At 41.4% G+C, this 17699-nt stretch overlaps 1 long non-coding RNA gene across 1 annotated transcript; it reads left to right on the top strand.

The window, feature by feature from the left end:
- Nucleotides 1–5667: 5667 nt before the first annotated feature.
- Nucleotides 5668–16143, top strand: LOC307236095. The gene is made up of 3 exons (XR_013844367.1): nt 5668–5777; nt 6561–6601; nt 15942–16143. It is a non-coding gene; the product is annotated as an uncharacterized lncRNA (long non-coding RNA).
- Nucleotides 16144–17699: the final 1556 nt, after the last annotated feature.

Here is a 17699-nt window from a genome sequence, read left to right on the forward strand (position 1 = left end):
TCCATTGTGTTACAGCATTCTCTCAAGAACAGGGCATCATCATGTCGGGCTTTACCATCTTCAGATCTGATTCTAGTCCAGTGTCAAGCCTTTTCCTGATATGCAGAAGCAATCAAAAAGTCATAACCACAGTGCTTCAGTCGCAATATTTTAGCTTCTTTGTAGCCTCTTTGGGGGCTCATGTGAAGGCAGCTTCGAACTATAGCCTTTGGTTGTCCATCTGTAAATTGCACCAGGAAGAATAATGGATCACGGTCATTGTTTATCTTTTCTTCTTTGCACTGTTCGAAAGCAATAATGAATGTGATGAACTGCAAAGGGTCTCCGTTAAATAAAGGAATCTCTCTGGATGGTAAGAGAGCGTGTCTTTGTTCTTTAATTAGTATTTCTGTGATTTAATTTTGTTTTCTCATAATGTCCAATATGCCTTCCTTCTCCTCAGTACATGGATGGCCACTAGGGGCAACATTGCTAGCAGACTGCTAGGGATATTGTATCTGGGGGCGGCATTTCCTTCCTTATCATCATCATTTTCATTGTCATAAATCAGCAGCAACAGCATACTCAATCTTATGTAGAGGAACATCTGACATTGACTTCAAATACTCTGGATGTTGACATTAACAAGATTCAGTGTCCTGAGGAGAAGACAATAGTTTAAGTGCATTTGTAGCAGCTATTTCCACCTCTAGATTCAGTGCCTCTTTTCTTGATCTTATTTCTGCTTCTGCCTGATCAAGCTCTTGCTTTTCTTAAAGTGCAGCAGCACAGGCAATTAAAGCGGTTTTCTTTTCTTCTGCTTGCAGGCGAAGGGAGAATGTAGATGAATTCGTTCTCACAGATATTCTGCAACCCACACCAACTGAAACTGTGTCATCGATCTGCATTTGCTGTTGTAAATGCGAGGCTTCTTGTGTGGGTGGAACAACAGGTGGAACTCTCCTTAACGATGCTTTGACTTTATCATAACATTCTTCTAATTGCTGTGCTCTTGGAAGATAACACTGCTCGTGATCCTTCACCTTTTGTTCTTCTGAGAGTAATGTTTGTACACTGTGGTAAAGAGCCTTGAACTCTGATGCAATTTTATTAAATGCACTAAGTTTCTGGTTCACAAGGTCTGCATTGTTGAAGTCTGACAGCAGTGATTCAAAAACATTTATCTTGCTTATGAGCTGTCCAAGTTTAGCTTTTCTTGTCTTTTGTTTATTATCAAGTTTAGCTTCAAGGGCCATCTCTGAGAGCTTTCCTTGTCTTTTTCTTCAGCCGCAATCAAATCCCCGTTTACTTCAGCATTATTTGCAGTTTTTTCAACCTCTGTTACTTTTTCCAGTTCTGCGGTCCCACATATTGCTGTCTGTTAACCTACACACACTGTCCAAGTTAATCTTTTGTCTATTATCAAGTTTAGCTTCAAGGGCTATCTCTGAGAGCTTCCCTTGTCTTTTTCTTCAGCCACATTCAAATCTCCATTTACTTCAGCATTATTTAGAGTTTTTTCAACCTCTGTTTCTTTTTCAGCTCCGCGGTCCAAATTATTGCAGTCTGTTAACATACACACAAAGGCTTTAAACACGGCAGAGCGACATCCAATAATAAGCAGCACAGCACAACAGCAACAGTATAGAGGTACAGTCAAACCATGTTGTCTATATTTCTTCAAAGCGGAGCATCAATCCTTCATATGTACTCCGTTCATATTCATATACATGAATATTCAATTTGAAGCCATATCCAGACCCAGATGAGAGTATTATTTTATTTATGTTGGGTCAATAGCTTTCTTCGTTGGTGTTAAGCAATAGCCCTTACACCGTTGAGATTTTTCTTACGCACTTCTTGTTTTGTTGATTGCTTGGACTTACTTGGTTTTGTTGAAATTGATTGTAGGTCTGTCCGGTAGGTTATGTGTGTATTGTGTGTGAGCGTGAGCGTGAGCATGCGTCGGCTCTCAGCTCTGATATGCACTAAAGAAATTCGAATAAACTAAAAAGGTACAAATAAACATAATATACACTAATATCAATCTAATCATAATAATTATATCAAAAGTAGTGTACTAATAACTAGGTAGCAAGTGTAGCAGGAGCTGTAAAAGACTGTGCTCTTTTGGCATGCACTGTTTGTTTGCACACCTGAATGCAATCACTGACGGTGATTATAACACTGCCGGTCACTTCCGCTGGTTAACACCAGGTAGAAGCATTGCTCATCCAAATGAGTCTTTAAGAAAAATGGCTCCAACAGCTACAAACAATTTTTATTTTATAGCCTTTAAAAGCTTGCAAACACAGGAATGTCAAAATTGTCTCTGACTTTGGACATGAACAAATCGCAGTCATCCTGACGTTCAAACTCAAAAAAAAAAAACCCCATCAACTCCTGATGTTCATCATGTACTTCTAGCAGTTGTTCTTCTACTTCCGTTTGTTGTCTTGATCCCAACAGGAGTTGGTGGCTGGACGTTACCATATGCAGAGGTGATGCCCCATTTCAGGATTCCAAACACCTGCACAGATCATCATTATTGTGACATGACAGCCAGGGCAATAGAAATGATCTTCTGTCCTGCAGCCTTCGTGGCACTTGCAAATTCTCATGTTTACAGAAAGAATGACTATTTTAAATACAGTGGATTACACAATTTGCTAAAATGATTTGGATTGTTTCTCACAGACCCATATGTGTTATTTAGTTGTATTTTTTCATACCATACTGGTAAGAAAATTTGACATTTCGATAATACTATATTGACAGAATAATACATTGACAGATCGATAATCTTTACAATTATTGAATAATGCAGCCATTAACAGTAATTCCATAATAGCTACGGCAAAATTGCTGGACAACAGCCAATGTCCAGTCATCAATGTGCACTGTATTTCTCACACAGTAAAGCATTTAAAACAAAACTTTGAATAAGATTAGATAGGCTGGTGTAGGTTTTATAGCTTCCTCTGGTGGGCAAGTCAAATTATTACATTTTCATCCTCAGTGCTCATGACAAAATTATTATTTTAATTTGAATGTTTGATCAACATGATAGAACACAAAATAATGTTTGGATATTGATTGACTATGATCATCAGCATCCCATTGGGGCTGAAACTGGGTAAATTAGGTGGGAAATTATAGTCGTAAGCTAATAGGTTAGCAGTCGGTTCCGTAAATACATTTTCAAAGCGTTTACTGTGAATACAAATATGAATACATTATCAGCATAATTGTAAAATGTGATGACATAAAGTAGTGTCAACTAACGTTACTTAGTTGTCTCCCACAAGCTGGAAGTACGGCCATGAAAGTTGGAACAAACTTTTAGATGAGGCCTTGTAGATTTAATGAGTGAATATTTAGCAACTGGATTGCTAATTTCCAGCCTCAAATTTGTTCAGAAACAGACTTTGGTGGACTGATAAGGTGAAATCAGTGAAGGCTTAAGGAGTGAATTCCACAAAACCCGGAAGCCATGCTCATGCTCAGTTGGGTGGTGTACCGAGACTGTAGAATGACTCATATTTGCATTACAAAATGAAATTTGAGGACTTTAAAGTACCTTTTAAGGACTATTGTCTCATTGCCTGTTATTTATATGAGTGTATATCTATTTATGTGGCACAGTGGCACAGTGCATTGCACTGCTGCCTCACAGCAAGATCGGCCTGCGTTCGATTCCTGCTGTTGGCACCGTGCTCCGGTGGGTTATCTCCCAAAAAGGAGCCTTTCTGTGTGGAGTTTGCATGTTCTCCCCGTGCTCACATGGAGTTTCCTCCATCTAACATTAGTAACGACCCCCACCAAAAACATGCAGTCATCGTCTGACCAGCAATCGACATTTGGTACCAGGTATTATAAGTGTCTATTTCCAACAATCTTCTCCTTTCGGCTGCTCCCGTTGGGGGTCACCACAGCGGATCATCTGCCTCTAATACCTTCTGTTCTGTGCATCTTCCTCCCTTACACCAACCGCCTGCATGTCCTCCCTCACCACATCCATAAACCTTCTCTTTGGCCTTCCTCTTTTCCTCTTGCCTGGCAGCTCCATCCTCAGCATCCTTCTCCCAATGTAACTCATCTCTCCTACACACGTCTCCAAACCATCTCAATCTTGCCTCCTTTATTTCCAACATTGCTGGATTAAATTTAAATTTATCACATTTCCCTGGTAGAATATATGTCATTATAAAGCGGTTCTAAAAATTATGTATTAACCATGTTGATGCAGAGTAAAAGCCTGATACACCAAAGCCAGAATAGTTATAATGGATCATATTTGATAGAGTAATTTATGGAAATGTATTGAGCACATGTTTGTTTTTGAACAAAAACAAAATGAAAAAGATATTCTCGGCAAAATTTGAAAATTTTGGTTTGGTTAATTTCAACAGCAAAAAAGGTTGCTGTTGAAATTAACCAAACCCAAATTTGCATTGTGGTAGGCAAACAGACAGTTTCTATCCTCGTTTAGGCAAATACAGACTTTACATTTCACAGAGGAGACATCTGAGAAGTGATTTCCTGTGCAGAGCTTTAATTACAGTAATTAAATAATCAAAATAGTGTATTTACTATTTTGTTAGGCATAATGCACATTGCACCATGGAATGCAATAAAGTCACCATTGCGGGATTTCGAGATATCTTATATATGTGCTGTATCATACTTGATAAAAAAAACCCCATTTATTTTATATGTATTTATCTTGTAAAATAAGGGACCGAATATAAATAAATTACAATTAACTCCTCTCGCTATAATATTTTCAAAAATAACAGTGCAAGGATAGTCTACGAGAGGGCTAAAAGCCTCTGCTCTTGATTTTTCAAGCACTGCAGCCCATAAGCGCATATTTTCAAGGTATTCCAGTACCTGACTTACATCACTATGAGCAAAACAATAAAACAAAAAAAAAGAAAGCTTGGAAATGGTCATTATTACTGTTATTAAAAGTTTACAATCTCTTATTTTCGAGAAAAATAGTGAACATAAGTGCAGTAAGTAAAACTGATCGGACGATCTATACAGGCTCCATATACAGTTATACTCTCTTCTAGATTCTCGGCAGACGTATGTTCACATGGCATGCGAGGGTAGACGCCTACGTAACGTTGCCACCTGCACACGTTCCTTACCTGCAACGCACGTACGTCACCACCTATAAACTCACATTCAAGATTACCACACGTCACATGATATGAGGGTCTCCTGAGTGACTGAATTCCCCCCTGCCCCAATAGTCTAGGGCAGCGGTTCCCAACCTTTTTGTACTCGTGGTTTTAAAAAATACCATGAGATTTTTTTTTTTTTACATTTAAAAACGTTTTTGTAATTAATATTTTTTTTTCAATTAAATCTACAGTATTTGTTTTGCCCATGATTTGGCAGCCCACTTGCAATTGGGGTGCCGCGCAAATAGGTACAGGGGGGTGGAGCTTCATTCGGTCCAGAGAGGTGGTGCGAGACTACGTCCAGCTGAAGAGATTTGTATTTACTTTCTTTCGGGGGTTGGTGTGGTCCAAACTCCAACATAGTAGGTGGCGGTAATGCACCCGAACGCTGGTTGCCACCCGCCATTAAACGGAAAAGAAGCAGAAGAAGGGGGAAAAAACGCTGAAGTCGATGAACTACTAGCCCTAGCGCGATCTTAAATAGTATTTAAAATCTGTTTCCTGCTGACCAGTGAGGGATTGACAAGACGCTGCTCGGAGAATATTTAACTAATAATAAGGCACTGTTGACGTTTGTGTACAATCAACGGAAGAAGCGCGTACAGTGTGAGTTTAACATGTTTTGTGATAAAGTGCTAGCTTGCTAACCTTTGTATGAGGTAGTTTGAGGGGCTGCTATAAACGTCAATGCTGCAGTGTAGAACAATAATATATTACCTGGTTTACCTTTCACCCAGTTGAAGGGGAAAAGACAGTGTAATGGCACTGATCGGATATATGTAGCAGGATTTTTTGGGAGTTGAAGCATCGTCGGAGTAAGCAAGTGAGTAAGTTCGTCCGATATTCAGGTATTCAACAGGCATTCTTCCTCAAAGGGGAGAGCGGCTGATCGCATCCCCGGAATGAGGTGCAGGTTCGCTGAGAGTCGGTCGCTGTTTCAATGGCGTATAAGGGACTGTTTACAATTTTAAAATGATGTGACTTAGGACACCAACACTAGGTCTATATACTACTAGGACATAGACTACATGTTGCACAGCCTTTGAATTTAAAACAAGTGTTTTTATATATATGATTTTATACATTTCAAAGTTCGATAGCTTTTCTGGTATGTGACTTAGGACACCCAAGCTAGGTCTAGATAGCACTAGGACACAGACTACATGTTGCATAGCCTTTCAATTTGTAAATTAAAGTTCCTGTTTTTATGTGTATGATTTCATAGATTTAAACTTCAAAAGCTTCTCTGTCAAGTGACTGTTGAATATGGAACCAACTTTACCACGGTCATCAACAATAATCCAGTAGTGACTGATGACAACTACACAAACCAAAACGCTTTTGCCCACTCACTTTTTCTATCCTTCTATCTCTCTCTCTCTCTGTTAGGCTGTGATAATTCATATCTACTTCCATCAGAACAGGAAAAGGTTAGTGATTTAATTTTTTTAGTAATTACCGTATTTTCACGACCATAAGGCGCACCGTACTAAAAGGCGCAGTCTCAGTTATGTGTGCCATTACTGTATTTAACACACACATAAGGCGCACCGGATTACAGGGCGCGGGTTTTATATACCGGTACATATCCTCTACTACGTTTAAATACCTCTACTGTGTATTTAAAAATAGAGCGGGAGCAAAACTGAGTATGTTTGTGCTTTATTCATGTATTTATTACAAAGTATTAATCAAACCCATCGAAGTCATCATCCTCTGTTTCTGAATTAAACAGCTGCGCTAAATCAGACATGCCAGTTTCCCCTTCTTCGCTGTCAGAGTCACTTTCCGTGCCGTGCGGCTCCTCGGAAATGATGCCGGCTTTTGCGAAAGCTCGAACAACAGTGCCAGCAGACACGTTAGCCCAAGCATCTACAATCCATCCGCAAACTGTGGCGTAACTTGCCCGGCGCTGCCTTCCACTTTTCGTGAAACTGTGGTCTCCGTCGGTCATCCATCGCTCCCACGCCGCTCGCAGCCTTACTTTGAACGGCCGGTTCACACCGATGTGGAGCGGTTGAAGTTCCTTTGTCAGACCTCCCGGAATAACAGCAAGCACAGCGTTCATTTGTTTCACCTTGTTTTTCACATCGGCTGTGAGATGGGCACGCATGGAGTCACAGATTAACAGCGATGGTGATGCGTGGAAAAAACCACCTGGTCTCCTTACATACACCTCCCTCAGCCACTCTTTCATCATCTCCTCATCCATCCAGCCCTTTTCATTTGCCTTAATAACGACTCCAGCTGGAAAAGTCTCTTTAGGCAAAGTCTTTCTCTTAAAAATCACCATAGGCGGCAGTTTCCGTCCATTTGCGTGGCAGCCAAGCACAACAGTAAACGACGCCTTTTCATACCCCGTTGTGCGTATCGCTACCGTGCTGGTCCCCTTCTTCTCCACCGTGTGATTCACCGGGATGTCGAAAGTGAGCGGCACCTCGTCCATGTTGGTGATGTGGCTTGGCTGGATGCGTTTGTCGGCGATGTGTTTGCTGCAGTAGGAGTGGAAGCTCGCCAGCTTTTCATTATAATCCGCCGGACGTTGCTGCGCTACTGTAGTCCTGGTCCGGATGGAAAAATGGCACCGTTTCATAAAACGAAAGCACCACGACGGACCTCCTTGAAAATGTTCAATTTTCATTTCTTCCGCTAGCGTTACTGCTTTTAGTCGAACAGTGACCGTCGAAACGCTCGCCCCACTCGTTCTTTGCTCGATGATCCACCGCTCGAGTCTTTCCTCCAACTCGGGCCACCTCGCCTTATGTCCGCGGAAACTCAGCTGCGTCTTCTTCACCTGTCGGAGTTCGTTTTCCATCTTCCTCCGCTTGCGAACCATCGATTCATTAATCTTGAATTCTCTCGCGGCTGCTCGATTTCCATGTTCCTCTGCGTAGCTGATAGCCTTCAGTTTAAACTGTGCTTCATAGGCGTGTCTCTTTGCCATTTTAAGGGTTGTTAAGACAACAATGTTCTGCATAAAGCACATACCTGTTCTTTTATACACAATCCACGCCCACACTTCCCCCTTTAACGTTCTCATGGTGGTTTCAACAACGTCCGCAGTAACAACACACATAGGGCGCACCGCACTATAGGGCGCGCCGCACATTTTGAGGAAAAAAAAAAGACGTTTATATGCGCCTTATAGTCGCGAAAATACGGTATGTTAATTATCTTATGTTATAACAGCATGCAGCGTTTAACAATGGTCAGTATTGGTTTAAACTCTCAACTACTTGGAATTTAATGCAATCTTCAGAGAAGCTCCTGTGAATTTAAAACATCGCACGTTGTAGTCACCGTGTTACAAGCCATCTTCCACGGTCAATACAACACAGGAACATACAAACACCAGATATCGCTTGACATCCAATCAATGGATTTGCAACTCCTTCGGACACAAAGTCTTACTTCGTCGAGAAAATAAAAAAACGCAGGGTAGCTACATATTGCTTTCTTATAAAACCAGAAATTCCACCCTACAGTAAATTTAACGCTTTGCATATATGGATTATTTATCATTGTCATACTTCACTGATGACCATGGGTTATTAGCAGCAGCATTCATAATTTGTGGGCAGCTAACCACTAAGCCCTTGGCAAATGTACTTGTGGCGGACAAAGGGGCGTGGTCAAGCACTGGCTGTGGACAACAGCATAGTTCCCTTTTCCTGCGGCCTTCCTGCGACATATTGAAACCCTTACCTGTGGGACGAGACCCGCACAAGTAAGGGTCTAGGGAGGGAGTATTTCGGGCTGTGGTGCGCTGACATGGCAAGAGTTTTATTGTTCATTTTAATCTGTGGCACGCAGGCCACAATTTTATATACTGTATATAATTTATATAACTGAGGAGTCTTATAATAATCAGGTTGATAATAGTCCTCTCGGGCACAGGAGGAATGGTGTTCCTCTGCTGGGCTGCTCACGAGCCTGTGCGCTGATCTCCTCTGTAAGACAAAACAAAACGTCAAAAACTCCCTGCCTTGAGTTGGACCAATCGGCGCCAATTCGAGGCAGCTTGGTGGCCACAAGAAAAGGGAACCGTGCTGTCGTCCGCAGCCGGTGCTTGACCACGCCTCTTTGTCCGCCACAGTGCTGTATATAACTTGGCAGACAGCTAGACGCCTTCTGTTCATCAAGACTCTGTAGGCAGATCTCTTTGTACACAGGTTTATTGGTTACAAAAAGGGTGAAACTGGGGACAAGAAAAAAGGGGCTTAATCAAAACTATGCTTATTGTGCATGGTTTGTAAATGTTAGGGTGGTCACCGACTCAGAATTTTGTCATTGGAATCTCGATGTCCACGTCAGCGATGGGGTGCCTGTGATCGGCGTGCCAGAACAGTGTGTTTTTATTTTATTTTACGTCTCCTTATGGAACAAAACATGTGCTTATGGAACGAAACCATGCATAACAGGGGACAGTTTCTCCATGACTCTCTCCATGTGTAATGCGTAGAAAATAATCCTCACGAGTCTATGAGTCATGCGCACACTGTTTTTAGTTGTTTTATTTGGAGGAACGGGGCTCGACTCTCCTGGTTGCTCTCCACCATTGGGGCGCACGGAGAGCTGTGTTCAGGTCTGTGTCTGGACGTGGAAGATTTACACATATAAAGATATATTTATAGTTCCCGCTATTTATCATTTATATGTTATCCCTGTGCATTTTGTAAGCTTCTATCTGTTTTATCCTGTTAGAAGAAGAAGAATCTTTATTCGTCACAAGGCACACACACCACAACACATGCACTCATGGTGACCAACACACACACACTTCGAATGGTGGCCGGTGAAATGAGGTCCCTGCTTTTGACCCATCCTGGCTTGTCCTTCCTCCGGGGGGCAGCCAGGAGCAGTGGGCAGCATACAGCGACACGCCCGGGGACCAGTTACAAATGTCCATCGCTGGTCAGACGATGTTCTGCATGTTTTTAGTTGGGGAAACTTACATGGAGGAAACCCCATGTGAGCACGGGAAGAACATGCAAACTCCACACAGAAAGGATCCTATTTGGGAGATAACCCGCCGGAGCACAGTGCCAACAGCGCCCCAGGGGTGAATCGAACCCAGGACCTTCTTGCTGTGAGGCAGAAGTGCACAGTGACTGACAAAAACATAACGACTGCTGAACTCCGAGAAGGTCAGTCAACTGACGGTTTTCTGACTGATGATTCGACTCGACGACTTTCAGGGGGCAGCCCTAGTAAACATACTGTGAAAACACCTTTAACATGAATTAAATGGTATGTTTTCTTACTCTTGGACTTGTACATGGTAACTATTACAGTGACAAATAACTCGAAACTCCTTGTAAAGTGAATTCAGTCATTTGTTTCTAAACACATTATACATGGTCAAAAACCATTGCTGAAAATATGTTGAAAGACTGAACTATGTAGCACAGAATTGTGATGTTAGACCGTTAAACTGTTTCTCACCATTTTTGTGTCCGGATCTTTTAGGCTGGCCTAAATCATGATTAGATAACTTGGAGTGGTCATACTTGGCATGGCCTCTCTTCGAACACTAAATAAAGCCGCTCTGATCAGAACAATCTTTTGGGAACCCCTGATTAAGTAACTATTCGTTTCGTTCACCCGCCAATAACGAACCGACTCATGTCCCCCCACCCCCCAAATAGCTCCAGCTGAGAGATGTGTGCGAGTGACTCCTTCTTTGGCTCATGCCGAGTTCAGACTACGGTATTCTGGCCTGATTTTCCACTCGCTGACAGGTTTTTGGAGATCTGACAGACTCGTCGGGGATTCCTCCTGGTGAAAGATCTTGTAATGTGTGACCCCCTATCACTGATCAGTCATGTACCGTGCAAACCACAAGACTTCAAGATTCCCGATCACAAGACAGAAAGTTGAGTGGTATGCCCATGGCATCAGTGGGTGTCTGCTTTTCACTGAACAAGAGTCTGTTGCTGCAGCAGCTCTGTGTCAGGTTTCAGCGCCTTTGGTAGACATGCCCCCAGCACAGCAGCTCAGAGCAGAGGTCTACAGTATTGTACGCAGTGTACTATACCGACTGGTCGGAGAGCTGGTCCTAAGTCCGAACGGTCGTTGAACAGGTAGGTCGTTAAGTGAGGAATACCTGTATAATGTAAACTAAGTTGATCCACTCATTTATGGTTGGTATGTCTTTCTTAAGCCATTTTCTGTTCAAAGCCTTTTTGCATTCCACTAACACACCCTCAGCAAGTATTTATCTAGCATTGCACATTGAAGCTCTTCTAGATCACCAGGGTACAGAATTTTTTAAATTTAAATTTTTGTCTTTAAAACTGCCTCCAGGACACCGTAGACACTTCTCCAAAATGGAGCCACAGAGGGCTAATAACAGAAAAAGTGAAAGTGGTTTGCTACAGTGCCTCCACAGGACCTCCAGCAGGCTATTTGATAAGAGTAGTTTTAGTTGTCTTTTGTGCTGGAGTACAGAATAATCAAGTTATATTTTTGCGGTTCTGTTTATTGACCATTGTTGCCTGCAGATCCTGTCCCATTCTTCCAGTGTTATTGTGAAATTACCCTTCCCATCTTGCTTTAATATTCAGAGTATGGTCTCTTTAAAAAATTTGAAGAGCAAAATGTAATTTTGATTTATCTTTTGGTAAGTAGCGTCTTTACAGGCTCTTTGAAATAATGGTATTATCTTTTGGGAATTTCTTGCCGATAAAGTCTCTAATTTATGTATTTATCTAAAGTGATCCTCATTCTGTAGTTTAATGCCCTCCTGGCAAGCTCAAAACCATCCCTTGATTTAAGATTGCAATATGTAGTAAGACCATTTCCAGTCAAGCTTCTAAACCTCATGTCATCATATTTAGTTGGTGCCTTTTAATAATTTCATTCCATATCTTTAAGGACCTAGTTATCCAAAGGTAATTTGGGTCTGAAAGATGAGTATTTAATGAAGGGTCTCCAACTAATGTGGGTGGGATGTTGGTTGTCCCCTCCCCATTCTATCGGTGGATTTATACCAGCCAACTTCTGGCCGAATTGAGCTCCTCTATAATAATCCATCAGACATGAAAGGGCTTATCCACCTCTCTCCTTTAAAAGTTGTAGAGTTTTATATCTTACTCCTGGTTTTTTTTTCCCCACCCCAAATAAATCTAGAAATGTATCCCACTCTAACAAATAATGTTCTGTTTTTTCAATAGGTACTGATTGGAATAAATATAAAAGTCTTGGTAAGATGTTCATCTTTATTATTCATTTATTTATTATATTTAGATAAAGTTATATTAATATCTAATAAGATATTAATATCTGCTATAATTTCCTCTTTGAGAGGTCTGTAATTAATTTCTTCAAATTTGGATAATCTATAGGCAAAATAATTCCCAGATATTTTACAGATTTCTTATCCCAGACCATTTGATACCTAAAGTGGAGATACTGAAGGGGGTTATAGTCAATATGAAGGACCTGACTTTTTTACTCATTCTGTTTATAGCCTGAGTCTGACACGTATTCATCCGGTACTGACATCAGCGCTGGTAGAGAGTCTGTTGAACTTGAGAGATACACAAGAATGTTGTTCTCAAATAAGGCCAGTTCTTGTTCCCCTGCTGCCTTATTTATACCCTTTAATCATGTTGTTCTGACTGATCCACTGTGGCAATGGTTCAATACAAATCGTGAATAGAAGTGGATTTATGGGTAGCCTTGTCTTGTGGCCTGCTGTATAGGGATTCTTATGTCTTAATGATTACTCGGTTAAACTCTAAATTCTCCACAACATGAAATAGGAATTTCCATCTTACAGGCTTACAGAGTCCTTTCAGAATCTGAACTTATCAACATAACCTGTATCTTATTTTGATTTATATATCTAATAATTTTCAAAGATCATCTAATGTTATCGTGAGTCTTACATGACAGAAAATTCTGTTTTGTCCAAATTGATTATTTAGGGTAAGATTTTCCAATGATTTAGGCAAATAATTTCTAATCAAGATTTAGCACACTAATTGGTCTGTAGTTTGTACAATCTAATATATATTTCCTTCCCTTAGGTACAACTGAGATAATGGCTTCTTTCCATGAAGTCGGGGTTTCCCTTTTTGTCAGAATCCAGTTGAATGTTCTGAGTAAAATAGGTGTCAGTCTTTTTCAGACTTTTATACCACTCTGAAGTACATCCATCTGTGCCTGGGGATTTATTGACTTTCAATCTGGCTAGTTTAAAATATGAACATCATCAGCTGCAGTCTCCATATTATTTTTTTTGCAGCAAAGCACACTGAAAAACGCTTTATATAGGGCTTTATTTTGATCTTCTGTAAGGGTTGTCACAATTTTCTGGTCATTGTCGACCTGAGGTTGTGAATATAATTTTTCATGATATTCCTTCAAACAATCTTTAACTTCCTTCATTTGCTGGTGGGTGCAATAGTTTTGGTGTCCTTTTATCATATCGTGTTATCGAGTGTATATCAGTTTCTTTTGGATTTCTTGGGTATATATTTCTTCAATATGGGTTATTTTCCTCATTAATTCTAATTCTCTCGCCGTCATGTGGGTTTCTTGCAGGAATGCAATATCCATATTCTGTTTGGCTGGGCTGAGAAGGCCATTAACATTAAGAGAAATAACATTCACCATGCCCATAAAAGTTCGAGTTTGAGTGCTATTAACAAATATAACAAACGTGAAATGCACTACTTCTCAAGAACATGAAACAGTAATACACACATAAGAACATCAAAACAGGTACAGAGACTTCCCATAATAAAGGGGCCCTCTTCCCTTTAATATCCCTATTGGAAGGTGGAGGTGAAATGGTTAGGGCTGCCCTGCATGTACATTCCATATCCCCTAGAGAAGTCCAAAGTACACCACAAGGCAGATCCATTCAATCTGTGAGTTGCAGGATATTTGTAAATTGCCTTACTTTGTATTGCATTCAGTGGATAACCATTCAGAAGAAAAGAATAGAGGAGAGAATATCTAAAAGGTACAGTACCCCCCTTAATTCCAGTCAGTTCACTTATTGTTCTGTGTGGTTTCCATGAGGTGGTATGCTGAACTCCTAAAGCTTTTCTCTCACTCCTGTCTCAAATTTGTTTTCCTCCGTCCCTGGTGTTTGCTTGTTGCCATGCAAACAGTTTCTGTATGTTGTCTATGCTGGAGCCCGGGTCTCTAGTGGTGGCCACAATGAAATCTCCACGGTCTCAGCGCCCCTGCAGCCTACTGTCCATGGTCCGGTGCTCCAGTGGATTTGGATCCTCGTCATTGGGTTTTGAAAGCAAATCTCTTTGATCGCTTTTTTAATTCCCCTGTAGACTGTGCACTTCTCCATCACCTCATAGGCATAATCATGGTCTAAGAAAATCTGCTTGTTATTTGAATGAGCTTTCCTCCAAGCCAACTTCAATACGGTGTCTTTAACGTCAAACTGCACAAAGTTTTTAACGACCTTGGATAAGCTTCTGGTCCTGGCTTCTGTGTCAGAGCCTTATGAGCACGTTGAATTTGTAAGAACATACTGTCGGCTAAGGGGAGCTCGGTAGTCAGTTGATTTTCCATAAACGTAATCTAGTCACTCTCTGAGTCCTCAGCCACACCGTACATCCGAATGTTTTTTTTTTCTGGATCTGCTTTCCAGATCGGTCACTATTTCCCGCAGCCTGCATTCTTTCAACAGACATAGCAGGGCCTCTTTGGCTACAGCGCTCAAGGATAGCCTGGCCTCGAGCTTGGAGTGTCGCCCCGAGCTCAGATAGCTTCTTAAGTTCATGTTTTGGCGTTGTCAGCTCTTCCGTTTTTAAATTTTTGTCAATTACTTTTTTGATACACTAATGAATATGAACACCACAGTACACTACAATGCAGATCTGTTCAATCTGTGATTTGCAGTATATGTTTAAATTGTCTTGCTTTGTATTGCAGTCAGTGGATAACCATTCAGAAGAGAAGCTACTAATGAACACATGAGAAGATTGAATTTGCTTTATATTTTGCTGGACTTTTAAGAATAGTTTTGTGAAAGCAATGGAAGTCTATAGAGAGCTGAAAAAATAAAATCTTCGTTCTTCACCCAGTGACCACAGAAGCTTCTGTTAAAAGGAGGAAGCAGTATATGTACTTACAGAAGTGAAACTACTGAAAATTAAACTGCTTTTTATGTTCAATGTTCAATGTATCGACATTGATCAATATAAAAACACTGATAACATTTTTTGCCCTATCGTCCACTTCTAGTTTACAGCTATGGATTCATATGGAAGTCTGGTTTCTGCAAAATACCAAAGCTTAAACTCATCTACAGCAAAGTCAGTTCTTCTTACTATATTTATGTCAGTGGTTCTAATGTTTATTTTTGTATTTTTGTTAAGTATTGTATTGTGAAAAAAAAGTGTTAGTGTATGTATTTTGTAATGCTAAATGCCTCCATTTCTAGTCTATGGGATATTTACAATGTTTCATCTCCAAGTTTTAGAGCCATGAGTGGAGTGCTAATTTCATGGTTTTTTATTTATTTTGATTTACTATTGATGTCCATGGTGAAAGGGGGTTTACTGCCACATTGCTCGCAGATGCATAAGGTCTCGTTTGCTTGAGCGAGATCTGTACTTCATGCACCCCAGATAAGACTTTGACAAGCCTGATGCCAAATGTATTTTCAAAGGTGGACCTGTGATGCAGTTTTAAGCTGCAACTAAGAAAGAGCTATACAAATCAAATTTGATACCTCCTTTTCAGCTCTGCCCTTTAGTCTCTCTTGATTCAATTCTGTGTCCATTGCTCCAGGCTCCTGGTCCCACGGCTCCATCTCCCGATCGCTGCAGCGTGCAGAAGCCATGTTCAGAACCACCTTCAACCCCAGTCTCAAGTGGCTACTACGAGTACGCAGTCTTGAGGATGTAGAGGAAGAAGGGAGCTTTGTTGCAGCTCATAATCTGGTTTCCCGTTCCTCTGCACGCCTCCTGCATCTACAGAAGGGGCTTCTGGGACTGGCGCCCCAGTGGCAACTTGTCGGAGGGTCTCAAGGTTCTCTCAAGGTTAGTCTAGTTCAGGAATAGAGACAAAGTTATTGTTTTCGCTGGGAACTGCAGGGCTCCAAACAAACTTTCCACTGGTAGCACTAACCACTGGTGCTAACAACTTTATCAGTTGGTCGCCTCATGATTTTGTCGCTTTTTTGCGTTATTTTTGTCCTTTGATTTTGCAAATTTAATGGTCTGCCTCCTCGAGACTCTGCAAATGAGAATTTCCTGTTTTTAATAATACAGCAGAAACACCCGAAGGAGGAGGAATGTTCTGGTGGTCACACAGTATCATAGTTCTACTTTTAGCAGACGTAGTAGTGGGGCTCTTGATGAACTGGAAACAGACCTGTGCCTACTCCAGTGCGTTATCGCTGCGCAGAAAATGCCCAGGAAAATGTCCTACTTGACAGACACACTTCGATGTCATAGCAATAAAGAGATGTTTCAAAGTTGTCTTGTTAAATTTATTAGCTTCCTGGTTAAAACAAAAATAGAAACGGTAAAGTAAAAAGATAACCATGTCTACATTGGTCAAGTGCGCATGCGCGAAAGCTGCTTGCTACCTGTTACGTTGCTCCAATTTTCGATTCTGCTTTTTAGTTTTCTTTTATTCTCTTTTGTTCGTTCTTGTTTTTTTCACTCAAACTGTGAAGTCCTGCTCTCTCTAACGAAGTTTCTTTAAGAAATTTTTTTTTTTTTTTTTTTTTTTTTTTTTTTCTCGTGGTGTTTTTATTATGACGCTTCCACCGGGACACGCTGCCTTTGTTTACTCCGGAGATCAACTGATCGCGCTAATGCCGGCCGGCATAGTGGCCAGACCAGCTGATATACCATCTGAACTCTGGAAGAAAACACACCAGGGATGCAGAGGAGGGAAGCAACGTCGGGGGATGAGTGGAGGGTTGAGACGGGACGGGCTTATAGATAGGTAAGATTTAAGCCGTGTCTCCCCTCTTGTTATGGGAAACGTACGGTCTCTTAGCAACAAAATGGACGAGCTAATGGCGCTAACGCGGAGTCACGCAGCATACCGGGAGTGCAGTCTGATGTGTTTCACTGAGACATGGCTGCACAGGGACATTACGGACCAGAACGTCTCTGTCGATGGCTTCCACACCGTCCGGGCGGACCGGGATTGTACCGGGAGCGGTAAGCGGAAAGGCGGGGGGCTTGCCGTTCTAGTTAACAGTAGATGGTGTAATCCTGGTCACATCACCATTAAAGAACAGCTCTGTAGCCCGGATGCTGAACTGCTGGCCGTTGGACTCCGTCCATACTATCTGCCTAGAGAGATCCCGCATGTCATCATCGTTGTCCTGTACATCCCTCCCTCTGCAAACCCAACATCTGCCTGCAGCATCATACACACCACCATCTCCAAACTTCAAACTCAACACCCCAGTGCCCTCATCATCATGTCGGGAGACTTTAACCATGTCACCATGAACAGAGTTCTGCCGACTTTCAAACAGTACGTGAGCTGTCCTACCAGAGAGGAGAGGACCCTGGACCTGATGTA

This window comes from Zeus faber (genome assembly GCF_960531495.2).
Source record: "Zeus faber genome assembly, chromosome: 10".
Lineage (NCBI taxonomy): Eukaryota > Metazoa > Chordata > Actinopteri > Zeiformes > Zeidae > Zeus > Zeus faber.